The sequence below is a fragment of the Fringilla coelebs genome (assembly GCF_963513975.1).
Source record: "Fringilla coelebs genome assembly, chromosome: 31".
Lineage (NCBI taxonomy): Eukaryota > Metazoa > Chordata > Aves > Passeriformes > Fringillidae > Fringilla > Fringilla coelebs.
In genome coordinates, this window is record NC_140057.1 from 2177430 (window position 1) to 2195680 (window position 18251).

Here is an 18251-nt window from a genome sequence, read left to right on the forward strand (position 1 = left end):
CTCCATGGCACTATGGGCTCCTGTGTGTCACCCTGGGCCCTTGGTTCCATGGCAGTTTCACAACGGCCTCCTTTGATTCCACAAGGTCCCCACAGTGCCACAACTGACCCGTGGTTCCATGAGGTCCCCCAGTGTCACCGTGGTGACCTTGGACCCGCATTGTCACAACTGAACCATGGCTCCATGAGGTTCCCTAGTGTTACCATGGTCGCTGTGCAGAACTGGGAGGGGCACGGAGATTTGGGGGAGCTGGGGAGCTGAAAGTTAGAGTTTGGGGATCCAGGGGGGTCCACAGGCCAAGAAAAGGGGAAACACGGAGAGCTGGCAGAGCTGGGAAGGAGGTTCAGGAGCTCAGAGTCAAGGAAAGGGGGTGCAGGGACTGGGAGAGCTGGGATGCAGTGTCCAGGGAATCCTGTGCCCAGGAAAGGGGGGTGCCAGGGCTCCTCAGTGTAAGGAAAGGAGGGGCTGGGGGCTGGGAAAGGCAGGAATGGGGGCCCAGGGTCCCAGGCCAAGGAAAAGGGTGGGGCTGGGGACTGGGAGAGGTGGGGGCCGGGAAAAGGTTGAGCTGGTACTGGATAAGGGGGTGCAGGGGGGTCTCAGTGCCAGGCAAAGGGGTAAAAGGGCATCTGGGTTCTCAGGAATGGGGGTGCAGTGGGGTCTCACGGTCACAGAAATGGGGGGCAGGGACATGGAGAGGTAGAAGGGAGTTCCAGGGGGGGCTTGAGCCAAGGAAAGGGGAGTCCAGGATTTCCCAAAAAGGGGGGACCAAGGTGGGGATACCCAGAGTGTTCAGGAAGGGGCAGTGCAGGGGGTCTCTGGTTTTGCACAAAGGTGGGGCTGGGAAAGGCAGGAATGGGGGTTCAAGGCATTCCAGGGTGTCCCAGGGTCAGGCACATGGGAAGTCTGGAGGCTGGGAGCCATGGGATGGCCGGGGGTCCTGATGTCCAGAAATGGGGGATTCAAGGGGGTCCCTGTGCAGGATAAGGGGAGCAGGGGGGTCCCGGTGCCGGCAGTGACGGTTCAGGGTCCCGGTGCCGGGGGTCCCACTCCCCCCTGGTCCCCCAGGAGCGCCCCCAGCCCCAGCACTGGAGCCATCGCGCTGCTCCTCCTCACTCCCAGTATGATCCCAGTATGATCCCAGTAGAACTCAGTCACCCAGGAGCTGCTCCCAGTATGATCCCAGTAGAGCCCAGACACTCCCACTCCTGGCATCCCCCCCAGCCCTCTCTGCGTTCCGACCTGTCCCGGCTCCATCCCCGCCCCTCCTGCGGGCTGCGAGGGCTCCGGCAGAGGGGGGGGAGGAGGAGGAGGAGGAGGGAGGGAGGGAGGAAGAGGCGGAGCGGCAGCGGGAAGCTGTGGGAGGAGAGGACGGGGAGCCACGCGGCTCCGGCGCTGCCTGAACTCGCAGCACCCCGGGAGCATCGCCCCCCCATCCCGCAGGTGCCCGGGGAGGGGGATCTCGCCCCAAATATCCTGGGGGTGCCTGGGCTTGGGGTTTTTTGGGGGGATGTTTGGAGCTGGCAGGGCTCCAAAGCCGAACCACAGATGGCCCTCGGGGGGACATCGGGAGGTCCCCGGCAGGTGTTTTTGGGGGGATCCCGGTGGGGGCGGTGGCGGCAGTGCCCCGGCGGGGGGACACCGGTTTTGGGGAGCCCCAGGAGAGCCGTGGCTTCGCTGAGTGGGATCTCGGAGAGAGGAGAGCCCCAGAAGCCAAAGGGGGACCCCGAGAGGGGGGGAACCTCTGGAAGTGCCAGCCCCCCAGCCCTGGGGGGAACTGGGGCTGGAGGGGCGGCATGGCCGGGAAAGGGGCTCAGGGGCTGGCAGGGGCTGCTCCCAGCATGAGCCCAGGCACTCCCAGTCATTTCCCCATTATGATGCAATTTGCCCCCAGTATTCTCCCAATTACCTCCAGTGTGTTCCCAGTTCTCCCAGTTGCCCCTAGCATAGTCCCAGTCAGTCCCAGTATGGTCCCAGTAAAATCCCAGTTACTTACAATCACTCCCAGTATGGTCACAGTTGCCTCCAGCTAGATCAACCCAGTCATTTCCAGTATGATTCCATTTGCTCCCAGTGTGCTCCCAGTCACCCCCAGTACAGGGATGATGTGCAGGGTGTGTTCCCAGTCACTCTCAGACACTCCCAGTATTAGCCCAGTCTCTCCCAGTATGGTCCAGAGATGACCCCAGTGAGCTCCCAGTCACTTCCAGTATGAACCTGTTGTGCCTCACATGGTTCCAGTTGTTCCCTTTCACCCTCACTTTTGTTCCAGTCCCTCCCAATCTCTCCCAGTGTACCCCTGTTCCTTCCAGCACATTCCTAGTCACTCCCAGTTCCTTCCCTCCTGATCCCATTTGCTCCCAAGCACTCCCAGTCAGCCTCAGTGTAGTGGCACTCACTGCCAGTATGATCCCAGTTTATCCCACTATATGCCCAGTTGCTTCCAATCACCCCCAGCATGCACCCAATGACTCCCAGTTCCTCCCAGTTGCTCCCAGCAGGATCCCAGTTGCTCAGCATGATCCCACTCACTCCATGTAAATCCCATTTCCCCCAGCATGGTCTCATTTGCCCCCCCAGTCTCCTACTCACTCCCTGTGTGATCCCAATATGATCCCAGTCTCCCTCAGTGTGATCACAGTCTGCCACAGCATGGGCCCAGCTGCTCCCAGTATGATCCCAGTATGATGTCAGTATGATGTCAGTAGCAAGCTGAGCGGAAAAGGCCCCTTGGGGGGGCACTGGGGGTGCCAGTGGTGGCTGCCAGCAGAGGCAGCCTGGAGGAGCAGAGCCCTGTGTGCCCCAGGAGCCCAAAGTGGGGAGCCCAGAGAGGGGGAAACGCCACCATTGGCAGGACCCTCAAGAGCCTGGAGAGGGGCAGGAGGGACTCCTTGGAGCCCCAGCAGCCCAGGGCAGAGAATAAGGGGAAAAGGGACCCTGGGACCCCAAAATCCCCAGCATCCCTAGATTGGGGGATGGAAAAGGGGGAATTTTTTAAATTCCTGGAACTCCCAGCAGCCTGTGAAGGGTGGGTACTGAGTAGTTGTGGGACCCCCAATAAAAGCGTGACCCCCAGCAGCTGGGACGGGGGAAACCCTAAACACCAAAGGTGAGAGATCAGAGACAGGGAATTCCCGGGAGGCATTTTCAGGGCTGAATCTTGGTGTTTGGGAGGTTTTTATGGACCCCAGATTGCTGGTGACTTCTAGAGATGGAGTTGGGCAAAGGAACCTTTTAATTCAACCTGCTCATCCCTTGTTGTTCCCCAAAACAGGATTTCTCATTCCCAAACCTTGGCCACATGGAGGAGGAGGCTTTGAGGAAGACGAAGATGTCCCAGACCCCCAGGCAGGTGAGGAGGAAGTCAGTGCCCCTTTCCCCCTCTCTCCTGCTCCGTCTCCCAGCCCAGCATGGCCCCTGGCTGCAGGACAGTCCCACTGCCGACACCGTCCTTCCGGGAATGCACTGGGGGGATCTCCTTCCCCTTCCCTGTGGCATGGAGATAAATGCCATCCTCTCCTTGTCCTTCCTCCCCCAGGGAAGGACCTGAGGATGGAGACCAGGGAGGACAAATTCCCGCGGCAGAACCTCGTGGAAGAGGCCGTTTTGAGTGCTTCCATGGCACAGGAATCCAACATGGAGGAAATTCCACAGAGATCCCACAGCAGGAGGGGCTGCAAACCCAGCCCAGGGAGCTCTGAGGAAAAAAGACCCATCCTGAGCAAGAAAGGTGGCCAGAGCTTCAGGCAGAGCTCGGAGTTCATGGCCCATGGGCAGCTTCATGATGGGGAGAAGCCTCAAGAGTGCTTAGAGTGTGGGAAGAGCTTCAGGCAGAGCTCCAACCTGATCCGCCACCAGATGATCCACACTGGGGAGTGGCCCTACGAGTGTGGGAAGTGTGGGAAGTGTGGGAAGGGCTTCAGCTGCAGCTCAGAACTTGTCAGGCGCCAACGCATCCACACTGGGGAGAGATGCTATGAATGTCCCAAGTGTCAAAAAAGGTTTCAGATCAGCTCCCATCTCCTCCAGCAGCCGCGGATTCACACAGAGGAGAAGCCCTTCCACTGCCCTGACTGCGGGAAGGGCTTCAACCGCAACTCCCTCCTCATCAGGCACCAGCGCATCCACACTGGGGAGAGGCCCTACAAGTGTCCCCAGTGTGGGAAGAGGTTTCAGACTAGCTCCAATCTCCTCCTGCATGAGCGGATCCACACGGGTGAGAGGCCCTTCCGCTGCCCTGACTGCGGGAAGGGCTTCAACCGCAACTCCACCCTCATCACCCACCGGCGCATCCACACTGGGGAGAGGCCCTACGAGTGTCCCCAGTGTGGGAAGAGCTTCTCCAGCAGCTCTCACTTTAGCAGACACCAACGGACGCACCAGTAAGGGAAGCCCTGCGAATGCCCTGACTGCAGGAAGGGCTTTGTGCACTGCTTCAGCTTCATCCCCCATTGGAGGACCCGCGTTGGAAAGAGACCTGGTGGTGATCCATGTTCCTTGTGATCCATGCTGGGAAGATACCTGCCTGTTTTTTTGCCCCTGACAATGACATGATGTGGGATTGAGGAATATGAGGGTCTGGCCATGGCCGTGTCATTACATTCACTGCCACCGCAGGTCATTGCCAGGGGCAGGAAAGGGACTCTTTATACGTGAGGAGAAGGGTGTCCTTTCAAGATGGAGGAAATACATAGCCACAAAGAGCCAGCCATTGATGTAGTTTTACTGGTAAATAGTTTTTCTTATCCTTTCTATTATCAATATTGTTTCTGTTCCCGATTATTCTTCATCTTGTTGCTGTTCCCAATAAATTGTTCTTAACCCAGACCAGGATTTTTGCCTTTTGTGCTTCCCATGGGAGGTGGGAGGGCAGGAAGGGCAGCAGGGTTTTAGCGGGAGCAGGAAATTGGGGAATCCCATTCCTGAACCCCAGCCTGTGGAAACTGAGCATCCCAGCTGGTCCCAGCCCTGGTGGCCATGGCAACAGCCTTGGGAGCGGGTCCCTGGTTGGGGCTGTGGGAACCTCTTCCCTCTGGTGCCCAGGGACAGGAGTGGAGGGAACGGCTGCAGCTGAGTCGGGGCAGGCTGAGGTTGGATATCAGGAAAAGGTTTTTCCCCAGAGGCTGCTGGGGCCCTGCCCAGGCTCCCCAGGGAAGGGTCCCAGCTCCAGGGCTCTCCGAGCTCCAGCAGCGTTTGGACAGCGCTGCCAGGCCCAGGCTGGCATTTTTGGGGTGTCCTGTGCAGGGCCAGCAGTTGGACTTGAGGATCCTGATGGGTCCCTCCCATCTCAGCCAATTCTGTGGTTCTGGGATCCCGTGACCCTGGAGATGGGAATTGCCAATGGTTGCCATGGCAATGGGCTCTGTCTACAGGCCTGAGCTGGTGTCCATGGCAACCACCCCTGGAATGGGGTCTCCATGGAGTTGCCAAGGGACTGACCATAGCAACAGGGGTCTGGTGATGGTTTCCATGGAAACTGACCATAGGAACATGGGGTTGATGATTGTTGCCTGCTAAGGCTCAGATTTCTCACGGGCCCTCAGAGGGGTTCCATGGGGACTTTCCAAGAGTCTCCAGGCTGTTCAAGAGCTGGAATGTCACAGGCAGAGTCAGGGGCTCCGTGGAGACCTCCCAGGGCTTTCTGGGGATGGTAAAGAGCCATGTGGTCAGAGGCAGTCACAGCCATTCCATGGTGACATCCCAGGGGCCCTTGGGCTGCAAAGGCACCGATCTTTCACAGGCACTCACGGGGGCTCCATGGTGACATCCCAGGAGTCCCCAGGCTGCACAAAGAGCCAGGATGTCCCAGACACTCACAGGGGTTCCTGTCATGGGCACAGTGGGAGATTCAGGCAAAAGCTTTATTTCTTTACTGGAGAAACTCCTGCTGAGACATAAGAGGGAGAAATGACATCCAACAGCCACCATGGATCCTCAAACCAGGCTGCAGGGCCCCTAGACTTCTAAAATTCCTTCTAAGAGAGGAGACTGGGAGTAGCTGGTTTCAATCCCAGCCCCATTATTTCTCAAAGGTTTGTGTATAAAAGATTGGACAGGTGGAATTGAACCTTAGCTCACAGGGGCTCAGCACTGGCAGGGGCTATGGGATGTCCCAGAGGGGGCTGTGTCGCACCTCTATGGCTCTGTCATAGAGGCACAGAGCAGCTCTGATGTCAGCAAAGGGGGTGTGTGACAGCACAGAGTGGGCTGTGTGAGGTCACAGATTGATCAATGACATCACAGAGTTTGTTGTGAGATGTCACTGAGCAGCTACAGCATTACAGAGGAGATTCTGTAGCATCACAGAGCAGGCTGTGACATCATGGCATGGCTGTGGGGCATCACAGAGCAGTCTGTGAGGTCAAAGTGCTGTGACATTACAGAGTGGCAGTATGACATCAAAGAGAGGGTTTGGTGACATCACTGAGGGGATTGTGACATCACACAGCTCTGTCTCTGACATCATAGAGTAGGGTGTGAGGCCATAGAACAGATCCTGCCAGCATAAAGGGTGGCTCTGTGACATGACAGTGTAGGTTGTGACATCACTGGGTGGCTGTGTAACATCATAGAGCAGGCTGTGACTTCACAGACTTCACAGAATTGACAATGACATTACAGGGTGACTTTGTGACATCACAGAGTCTTCTGTGACATCACAGAGCAGCTGTATGACATTCCAGGGTGACATCCCAGAGTTGGCTCTGTGATATCAGATGAGTGCTGTGTGACGTCCCAGAGTGGGCTGTGTGATATCACAGAGACGGCTGAGTGGCATCATAGGGGCTGTGTGACATCCCAGGGGCTGTGTGAGGTCACTGTGGAGGTCACTCTGCCCTGTCCCCCCTCACAGTTCCCCCAGAGCAGTCCAACCCTGCTCATGCACAGCAGGGTCCCCTGTCCCCCCGGGTCCCCCCGGCCCTGGTGCTGCAGCCTCCCCCAGAGGATGTTCCACAAGATCGACCCCAGAGCCTGACACGGGGACGGGGGGACGGGGCCCTGGGGGTGGGACAGGGGGAGAGGGACCCCCCAGCAGCGTTCCTGTGTCCCCCAGGGCCAGAGCCTGGGCCAGGGCTCCTTCACCCTGTTACGAACGAGGCCTTGAGAGCGCTGAAAAAATCCCTGGCAAGGGATCAGCAAAAAACAGATTTTATATTAAGGGACAGCAGCACAAAGTTCCTTGGCAAGAGTCCCTCTGCTCCTGACTGGACACTTCAGGCACACCAGGGAAACAAAGCAATAACAAAACCAAACCGAATCCAGGCAATCAAACCAGAAAAGAACCAAGTACTGTCCCTGTGTGTGTGTGTGACACAAGGGCAGTGAGGGCAAGAGTAAAAGGAATGCTGCCTAAAAGCTTAACCAAGCTCAAACTTAACAGGACTTAACTGATACCTTAACCTTCACTGATACCTTCAACTTCACAATTTAGCAAAACCACAGCACTTTACAGTATTTAACCTAACTTATAACCTATGACTTAGAAACTTAACAGAGGAATAACACTTAACAATATTGAACTTAGCTAATTACTTAAATTAAACTTAACAACTTAGCAAAAGAACAGCTCTTAGCAACATTTAACTTTGCTTAGACCTCACAATTTAACCTCACTTAGAGGCCTGACTTAGTCAGCTGTCCAAGGCTCTCAAACCCCTCTGAGAGCAGCATTTCTGCCATATTTCCCCAGCACAGGCACTCCTGTGTGCACACAGACACAAAGAGTCAGTGTAAGGCACCTGGGAGAAATTCCCCTGTGGGCAGAGAATGCTCCCTGCTGATGCTTTGGCATCTCCCCAGCAGGTGAAGGGTTGAGCCTGGAGGAGTGGGGGGATCGGCCCAGGCTCTGTCGTTGTTTGGGATCCCCGAGTGCAGCAAACCGGAGAGTTCCCAGCTGGGAGAGGCCCCACTCAGAGGGAGTCACTGGCCCAGGAGAGCTCCAAGGGCTCCTTTTGGAGCGCTGTTTGCAGGGCCCCACGAGAGGGGCTTCAGTCCCAGCAATGGCTCATCCTGGCCACACTTGGCATCAGCAGCTTTCTTTGGCAGTGTGAGAACAGGGATGTTGTGCCACGGAGGGAACAAAACCAGTTCCCAGGGCTGCTCCTAAAGGAGCCAGGAGCTGTTTGGGCAGCAGCAGTGCCTGGAGCAGACAGTGTTTGTGATGAGCTGCAGAGGAGCTGAGCCCAGGAGCTGTTGGCCAAGGCCGAGGCCCAAGGAGTATTTCTCAGCTGGCAGGGCGGCCTGAGAAGGGGAGGGGGAAATGCAGCAGCACAGGGCCATGGAACCAAGGGAGCCTTGTGACACTGTGGGGCCCTGTGAGACCAAGGGACCCTTGTGACACTGTGGGGCCCTGTGAGACCAAGGGAGCCTTGTGACACTGTGGGGCCTCATGGAATCATAGAGAGCACTGTGACATTGCTGGGCCTCATGGAACCAAGGGGACTGTACTGATGCTGTGTGACTCCATGGAATGTAGGGATCACTGTGACACTGAGAGGCCCCATCAAACCAAGGGTCCATTGTGAAACCGAGGGGCACCATGGGATGAAGACCAATGTGACATTGAGGGGACTCATGGGATCATGGAGACCATTGTGACACTATGAGGCCCCATGGAATAAGCAAAGCATTGTGACACTCTGAGGCCTCATGGAACCAGTGAGACCATTGTCACCCTGGGGGTACCCATAGAACCAAGAGGACAATTGTGATATTGTGGGGCCTGGTGAAACCAAGAAGCCTTTGTGACACTGCAGGGCTGCATGGAACCAAAGGTCCATTGTGACACTGCAGGGCCTCATGTCATCAGTGGTCCATTGTGACACTGGGGAACCAAAGGAGACCATTGTGACACTGCAGGGCTGCATGGAACCAAAGCTCCAGGATGACAAAGAGGGGCCTCCTGTCATCAATGTTCCATTGTGACACTGTGGAGCCAGAGGAGACCATTGTGACACAGCAAACCCCCAGGGTCCAATGGTCCATTGTGACATTGCAGGGCTCATGGAACAGCGGAGCCACGTGACATTGTGGGGCCTGGAGAACCACGGAGACAATTGTGACGCTGCAAGGCCTCATGGAATCCTTGGAATCATTGTGACACTGTGGGGTCCCATGGAATCAAAGGATCATTTTGACACTATGGTGCCCCATAAAACCAAGGGAACGCAGAACAGCCTGGCTGGTTTGGCCTCCCGGGGGCCACCTGACTGGTCCAGCTGACCTTGGCATGTTGAGGGTCTCTTCTCATCTGCTGCTGAAACACTGGGGCTCTGTGCTTTCCTTCCTATGGAAAAGACCTGTCCTTGTGCTCCAGGAACCCATGGCCAGAATTGGGGTTTCATCTCGAAATTTCTTTATATCCAGGGATTGTTCCCACAGGAATATTGCCAGGACAAGTCTGCCTAGCAATGGTTTCAAGCAGGTCAGGTCTCATCCATCCCCAAAACACTGGGGAAAGCTCCATGCTTTCCTTCCTATGGAAAAGAATTTTTCTTCTTGTCCAGGTGTCCCTAGCCACAACTGGAATTTCACCTTCAACATTGCCTGTTGTGAGAGACTGGAGGAGATTGTTGGCTTGAAACATTTCATGTGTGGGGGATGAACGGGCAGGTCCAGCCTTGCCCTGCCCTGGAACCCCAGCACTGCCCTGCCCTGGAACCCCAATCCCCCCAGAGCCTCTATCCCAGCCCAGCAGTGCCTGTCAGTCCCTGGCACAGCACAGGCAATGCTCCACAGCCACCTCTGGAGCCCCCGGCCCAGCTCTTGAGGAACCAAACGAGCCCAAGTCTCCCCTGAGGGAGGAGCCCAGGAAGACCAAGGGGTATTTAAGGCTGACCATGAGGCAAGCACACATCTTGACGCTACCTCCTCTTGGAATTTCCATCTGAACACCACTGAAATCCAGGAATTGGTAGCTGTGTGTGTGCTTGTTTAATACTTTTTTTTCTTTCTGTCTTTCTGTGTCTTCTTCTGTTTCCCTCCTCTTTCAAATTTTGGTTAACTTTAAAGTGAACAGGCTAAAAGTTTGTGAAGTTGAATAGGCCAAGTTACTGCTTTGAGAAGTGTTTTCTGTTGATTGGATATTGTATTAAGCCATTTGCCAAGTTTCTCTAATTTTCTCAAGTTGCCAGTAAAGGCTGTTTGGTTGTTTTGAGCTCCTGAGAATGTCTTGTCAGTGTTTCTCTAGCACATCCAACTTAGAGGACAGAAGCAATTGTAATTCTTTTAAAATGTCTCCATGAGAGAATTGTTTGGGGGATGGGAGTCAGGGCTTGTCCGTCCTGCTTGGCACAGCCCATGCAGGGCTTTCCCAGCCACATTCCACACTCCATTTCCCAGCTGGAGCCACTGGTGCCTCTGAGTTGTGCTGCCCCAGCCCCAGGGACGCTTTCCTTGTCTGCCCATTCCCCCATGGGCTCTGGGCAGAGATGGGCTCAGTGGGGGCTGCTGACATCCTCAGCAACTTGGAGGCTGCTGCTGAATGTCACTGCTGCAGAGGCTTGTTCAGCCTTCAGCTCTTCAGTGCAGGAATTCAGTGTCCCAGAGCTCATTAACACTCAGAACACCTTAACAAGCCAAACACCTGGGAATAATTTGATTTACGTTTCCAAATAATTTGTAGTTAAGTAGATCTCAGTAGTGTATTCAAAGTGAATACATGATATTTAAAAAGACAGCGAGATGATATTTTTTTAGCTGCTGTTTAGTTTTGTTTTCCTATAAATTTATTGATATGTGCATTCACCAATTTACACTGAGTCCAAGTGCCTCCTCATGCAGTTGGAATAGAGATGAAAATCAAGACCCTTCATAGCTGGCAATCAACCAGACTCTGTCTCTACCCCCACCCCACCATTTCCCTCATCCAAGCCCTGGCACTCAGAGCAGCCTTTGTGCAAATCTGAGCTGCCTCCAGCCCAGGCTGCACCTGCAGCTTTCAGCTCCTTGGCTCCAACTCCCACCTGCTTTCCTTGGAGAAGGCGCTGCCTGAGACACAGAGGGATGTTCATTTCTTGTCAGCCAACAAAGCCAAGGGAAGGCACAGCTCCATCAAATGCAAAAGTCATTCTTCTCCCTGGCTCTGCCCTGCCCCTGATCCCCACAGCCTGTCCTGTTTCCTTCATCCCTGCATTGCCAGAGACTTTCTGGGGCAAGGGAGTTCTGCTCTGGCTATGGAGGGAGGTCCAAGTGCAGCCACTGGAGTGGGAACCACAACTCATCAGGTGTGTGTCCTTTGAGGGATCAGGAGCTGGTGGGACTCAGAAGCACAGAAAGTTTCTCTTCATGGGCAACAGACCACAGTTGAACAGGACACATTTTAATAACAATCTTGCTCTTCCCTCAGCTTTGTGTAACGCCCCAGCAGCATCTTATGAGTCCACCATCCACAAGTGATTTGTATACTAAAAACAATTTTAGACAAACATGGTTCTGTGATAGATATAAACAGAATTAAGTTCTTGTATCAGGATGCTCGTCCTGGAGTGGGGGCAAAACAACTCCAACAATTCCTGATTTGCAAAGTTGTCAGTGGTGGATGGAGAAGGGAGGTCAGGCTGCTCTTGGTGTTGAGGAAATTCTGAAACCAGCCTGACTCATTTCATCTCCTCCTGTCCTGGCTGCTCTCCCCTCTTTCCCCTCCCATCCATGGGCTTTTGTCTCCCACCAGGTCCCCGGTGAAGAGCCTGGCTCTGTGTTCTCCATCACCTCCTCGCTGTCACTGCCAGGCTGGAATGAGGAGCCTCTCAGCCTTCCCTGCTCTGGGCTGGACAAGCCCAGCTCCCTCAGCCTCTGCTCACAGCCCAAGGGCTCCAGCCCCACCTTGGAGGCCCTTCCCAGACCCTGCTCCAGCTGCCAGGCATCTTTCCTGCCCTGGGGAACCCAAACCAGGCCACAGTCACCTGGATAATCCCCATCCTTGATGTCCTGGTCACACAACCCTGGCCCCATGTCAGGCTCTGGGGTGGATCCTGTGGAACATCCTTTGGTGGAGGCTGTGGCTCCAGGTGGGCTGGGGATACCCAGGGACAGGGAATCTGCTGGGCATGAACAGCACTGGACTTGTTGGGAGGAACTGTGAGCGGGAGCTGGGGTGGAGTGACCAACCCAGTGACCTCACACAGCCCTGCTGGGATGTCACACAGCCCCTCTGGGATGTCACAGTCAACTCTGTGATGTCATAGTCTGCTCTAGGATGTCAGACCTCTGCCCTGTGATATCACAGGTGGCTCTGTAATGTCACAGAAGCAGTCTGTGATGTCATAGCTGCTTCAGCGACCTCACATAACCCATTCTGTGATGTCACAGCCAACTCTGTGACCTCATGTTACCAGATGATAAATTGTCTGCACAAGGTGAGCTGACACCTGGAGCTTGTTCTCCAAAACCCCAGGCCTATGGAAAGCACACAATGCCCATTGTGTGAGAAGGGGAACTGGAAGTTCACCAGCCTCAGTGTCCTGCCAGCTCAGCCAGGCCCACTGGAACTTCTGGGTCCACGACCACCAGGGACCCCCAGAGAGACCCCCAGGACAGAAGAACACATGGGAAAAGGGGGGAAATATGTTAGTGATTTTGGGGAAATGATTATCCATCTGTGTGTCTAGTTCAGGACAACCAATGAATACGTGTGCAAAATACAGAATATAAACAGAAACTTTCATGCATTCAGCATGCACAGCTTTGGGAGGAACTGTCCCCTGTGCATTCAGATGAATAAAGAATGCTGCTTCTTAATGCTGCATTGGTGTTAAGGAGTTTTCTGTTTTACTGAATTTTTGGTGACACTCGACACTCCCACTCCCGAGGAAAACTGTGTCTCCTGCTGTTCACAAACAGAGAAGGGCTGGTGGCAGATGTGAGGCTCAGATGCTGCCTGGGGCACAGTGACCATGAAATAATCAAGTTTTCCATGTTCTACGAAAGAAGGGGCAGCAACAAAACTTCTGCACTAGAATTGGGAAGGGCAGATTTTGGCCTGTTTAGGATGCAGATTTGGGGCGTACCAAATCAGGTAGTGATTTTTTTAAGGGAAACAGCCCTTAAAAACAAAGGGGTCCAGGAAGGATGGACACATATCAAAAAAATAATCTTAGAAGGGGGAAGGAGCAGCCTGTCCCAGTGTGGCAAAAGATGAGCTGGTGAGGAAAATGACTGTCCTGGCTGTACATGGAGCTTTTGTTGGAACTCAGGGAAAAAAAGAGGGTGCATCACCTTGGAACAGAAGATCAGGAAACTTAAGAAGCGTTTAAGGATATTGTTAGGTCACGCAGAAAGAAAATTTGAGAGGTGAAAACTCAATTAGAGCTTAACCTGGCCACTTCTGTGAAAAATAATAGAAAATTATTCTATAAAAAAATAATAGCAAAATATTGAATAAGGAGAGCCTTTACTCTTTATTGGATGCAGTGGAGAATATAGTAACTAAAGACAAGGAAAAGGCTGAGTTACTTAATACCTTGTCTGTCTTAATTTTCAATATTAGGACAGGTTGTGCTCAGGACGAGTGTTTTCCTGAGATGGTAGATGGGCACAGGAAGCAGAACAGCCCCTGTAATCCAGGAGGAAGCAGCTGGTGACCTGCTGAGCCACTGAGATGCTCACAGATATATGGGATTGGATGGGATCTATCCTAGGGGGATGAGGGAGGTGGTGGATGAGCTCCCCAAGCTGCTCTCCATCATTTTCCATCAGTCCTGGCTCAGCAGGGAGGTCCCAGAGGACTGGAGGTGCCAGAGTGACCCCATGCCCAAGAACGGCTGGAAGGAGGATCTGGGGAACTCCAGGCCTGTCAGCCTGACCTCAGTGCCTGTCAAGGAAATGGAACAGATCACCTTGAGTGCCATCCCAGGGCAGCCACAGGATGGCCGAGGGGTAAAAGCCAGCCAGCGTGGATTTCAAAATCTGAATTGATGATCTGGATGAGGGGAGTGAGTCCATCATCAGCAAAATTGCAGATGACACCAAGCTGGGTGTGAGTGTAGATCTGCTGGAGGGTAGGAGGGCTCTGGACAGAGGCCTGGACAGGCTGGATCCTGGGCCCAAATCCAACAAGGTCAGGATTAACAAGTCCAAGCACCAGGTCTTGCATTTTGGCCACAACATGCCGTGCAGCATGACAGGCTGGGGACAGAGTGGCTGGACAGCAGCCAGGCAGAAAGGGACCTGCAGGGACTGATGAACAGCAGGCTGGACATGAGCCAGCGATGTGCCCAGGTGGCCAAGAAGGCCAATGGCTGCTGGCCTGGATCAGGAATGGTGTGGCCAGCAGGAGCAGGGCAGTGATTCTTCCCCTGTGCTTGGCACTGGTTGTGCGGCACCTCAAGTGCTGTGTCCAGTTCTGGGGCCTCCCAATTTAGGAAGGACATGGAGGGGCTGGAGCGTGTCCAGAGAAGGGCAACAAGGCTGGTGAGGGGTCTGGAACACAAGTGCTCTGAGGAGCGGCTGAGGGAGCTGGGTTTGTTTATCCTGGAGAAGAAGAGGCTCAGGAGAGACAAGGCAGTGGCAAGGCACAGGTAGGACTTGATGATCTCCAAGGCCTTTTCCAGCCTTGCTGATTCTGTGATTCTCTGAAAGCACCCTTGCAGGAGTTGCAGGATGAGCCTTGGGCCTCCTCTTCAGAAGCTCCAGCAGCCCAGGTGCCTCAGCTTCTCCTGCCAGCCCCAAAGCCCATCCTGTCAGTCCTGCAGAGCCTCTGCAGCTCCTCCTCATTGCCTAGAACAGGGAGCCCCAGAGGCAGACACAGCAGCCCAGATGTACCCCACACTGCCCTGCGGTGCCTCTGGCAAGGGAGCAGCAGAAGACACTGCAGGAGCCTGCAGACAATTCCTGCAGCACTTGTAGGATGATCCTGCTGCCCAAGGGACGTTCCCATGGTGCCAAGCCAGGAACTGCAATGGGGAGTGGGGCCAGAGAGGAAAGGGCAAACAGGGATGGGCTGTTTACAGGGGAGGGAACAGGGGTGGGTGGGCAGTAGGAAGAAATTTGTATCAGGAAGAGTAATGCAAGCAGAGGTGAAGCCAAGGAAATGCTCAGGGCAGTTTGGGGATGGCTGCCAGGCAGCCCTGACTCTGAGCAACAGTGTCTGCAGTGGGACAGGAAACTACCAGTTCATGGGAACAAACTTTCTGGCTGACTGCAGAGGACAAAGCTGAGTGGTTTCCCTGGTGTTCCTCCAGCCCTTGCTGGCCCCAGGGGCTGATGGCATTTGTGCTCCCTCAGGTTCATGTCCCCACACCAACAGCATGGGAATGCTCCCCCCTGCTCTGTGCAATGCAAACAGAAGCTCCTGAGCCAGTGCTGCTGTGTCTGTGCCTGCAAGGATGCAGCACCTTTGTGAGCTGGGGGAGAGGCCAGGGCTGCAGAGGGAGGATGTTGTTTGCAGCTCCATGAGGATGCTCTGGGACACTGCCCTGGGCTGTCCAGCTCATTGGGGGTGCATCAGCCCCTGCTCTGCTGCTCCTTCCCATCTCCCCCAGGGCCCTTGCAGAGCACCAGCCATGCTGTTTGCCCCCAGACTGCCTATGGCCTGCTCACAGTGGTTTTCTGTGCTGAGCATTGGCCTGGGCGTGTTCTTGAGAGCTTGGGCAAGGAGCCTGGAGCCCTCAGGCCTGGCCTGAGGCGTCAGTGCTGGCCCAGCAGTGCCCATGGCCTGTCCCTGCTGCAGGCCCTTCACTGCCACCCCAGGACTGTGCCCTGCCCTGAGAGCACTCAGGCCCTACAACAAGACCAGGGCCACCAGGGCAGTGGGGCAGGGCCACAGGAGAAGCACTGGCAACATGAAGTGCTGCTGGTCCTGGGCACAGCTGCTGGGCCAGCACTGATCTGCCCCCAGCTCTGCACACAGACATTGTTGCTGCAGCTCCAGAGAAGGCAACAAAAGGGCCTCTCTGCAGAAAACTCTGCTGGGAGATCCTTTAGTTCCTTTAAAGCCATTGAGAGAACAGTTCTTTGTTGACATATTCTGGGGCAACAGTAAAAGTGGGGAGAAACAAGATGAGAAATGGCACAAGCAATGACATTTTTGTGAATAATGTTAAAAATGGAAATCACAGGAAAAAAATCCCACAACCAAATCCAAAAAGAACCGTTCAAAGATTACTTTTATTACAAATGATTTACAGAAATTGACCATCAGTTTAATGTTTCTGAAAGCATCCAGTCATCAGTCTCCACACTGCAGCCCTGAGCTCCTGGTTCCTCAGGCTGTAGATGAGGGGGTTCAGGGCTGGAGGCACCACCGAGTACAGAACTGACAGGGCCAGATCCAGGGATGGGGAGGAGATGGAGGGGGGCTTCAGGTAGGCAAATGTAGCAGTGCTGATGAACAGGGAGAGCACAGCCAGGTGAGGGAGGCAGGTGGAAAAGGCTTTGTGCCGCCCCTGCTCAGAGGGGATCCTCAGCACATCTCTGAAGATCTACACATAGGAGAAAACAATGAACACAAAACAGCCAAATACCAAACAGGCACTTACAGCAAGAAGCCCAAATTCCCTGAGGTGGGATTTGGAGCAGGAAAGCTTGAGGATCTGGGGGATTTCACTGAAGAACTGGCCCAGGGCATTGCCATGGCACAGGGGCAGGGAAAATGTATTGGCTGTGTGCAGCAGGGAATAGAGAAAGGCACTGGCCCAGGCAACCACTGCCATGTGGGCACAAACTCTGCTGCCCAGGAGGGTCCCGTAGTGCAGGGGTTTGCAGATGGACACGTAGCGGTCGTAGCACATGATGGTCAGGAGGAAATACTCTGCTCCAATGAAGAACATAAAAAAAAAGAGCTGAGCAGCACATCCTTTGTAGGAGATGTTTCTGGTGTCCCAGAGGGAATTGTGCATGGCTTTAGGGACAGTGGTGCAGATGGAGCCCAGGTCAGTGAGGGCCAGGTTGAGCAGGAAGAAAAACATGGGTGTGTGTAGTTGGTGGCCACAGGCTATGGCGCTGATGATGAGGCCGTTGCCTAGGAGAGCAGCCAGGGACATGCCCAGCAAGAGGCAGAAGTGCAGGAGCTGCAGCTGCCGTGTGTCTGCCAGTGCCAGCAGGAGGAAGTGGCTGATGGAGCTGCTGTTGGACATTTGCTGTGGCTGCACATGGGGACCTGTTCATGGAGGAAAAGACAGTGAAAAGTTAGGGGAGATACCAGTAACCAAAATCAAAGACATTTCCCATACACCGTTCTCTGTCAAGCACATGGACATGTTTCTGTGTTTAAGAATTCCGGGAGTTTTTTGGTAAGTTTCCCTGTCTCTTCCCTGGGTTCCTTGGATATCAGAAATCCTCAGCATTTATGCTGCCTCCAGGGAGAATAGAGCAAGTTCTGTGAGGCAAAGTGATGAGTGGAGAGTGAGGGGAGATGGTCTGTCATGATGTCCTGTTCAGAATTTCTCTGGGTTTTAACCTCTCTCAGGTGGAGGGTGATCACCTTCCCATCCTTCCCCTAAAATTGCACCAGGCACTCCTGAGTGCAGATCGATCCACCACAGCCCAGCTCCACATTTGTAGCCAAGGACCCACTTTGCTCATTTCACCAACCCAGCAGCATTTTCAGTGTCACAACACCTCTGCCTTTTCCCATCAATCTTATCACTCAGAGATGCTCTAAGACAGGTTTGCATCCTGGATTGGACTGAAATCTCAGGGACACTTCCAAGTGTCCTTATGATGGCATTGGATGAAGGGAGATGCAGCTCCTTCCCTGGCTGTACTGACAGCATTGCCCAGAGCCAGGCACTGGGGACAGTGTCACCCTGAGCCAGCTGCGCCCCCTGCCAGAGCCCCCAGGGCTGGGCAGCTGCTCCCAGCCCTGTGCTCTGCAGAGGGATCTGGGCCCGGGGCTGCAGAACTCCCCCACGGCTCTGCTGCAGCACTGCCTGCACAGGAGGGGCTGCATGCGTTGGAGCCCCAGCCCTGAGGGCAGAGGCTTGGCTGGGGAGACAGGAGGGAGGGGGCTGTTCAGAGGGAGGGGCTGCACTGCAGGGGATCCTATGGGCATCTCTAAACTCTTTTTCCCACAGCATTTCTGGGTTTTGTTTTCTCTCCTTCCCTGATCTTCTCTCTGCTTCCTGGAGATTTTCTTCCTGCAGGTTTTTCCCTGTGCCTGATCTCTCCCTGCCAGCACTCACAGACCCCAAATCTCTGTGCACTCTCCTTGGCCCGACAGAACCCTGCCTGTTTGCAGGGCACTGGCTGGGGGCACACTCTGTTTGCAGCTTGGATAAAGGATAGGTCAGTCAGAACCTGATGGGACCAGCAAAGGT

General features: G+C 54.5%; 1 pseudogene across 1 annotated transcript; it reads right to left on the reverse strand.

Annotated features, from left to right (window-relative positions):
- Nucleotides 1–16136: 16136 nt before the first annotated feature.
- LOC311164336 (olfactory receptor 14I1-like) lies at nucleotides 16137–17100 on the reverse strand (annotated as a pseudogene). Its single transcript has one exon. The product of its transcript is annotated as an olfactory receptor 14I1-like (transcript).
- Nucleotides 17101–18251: the final 1151 nt, after the last annotated feature.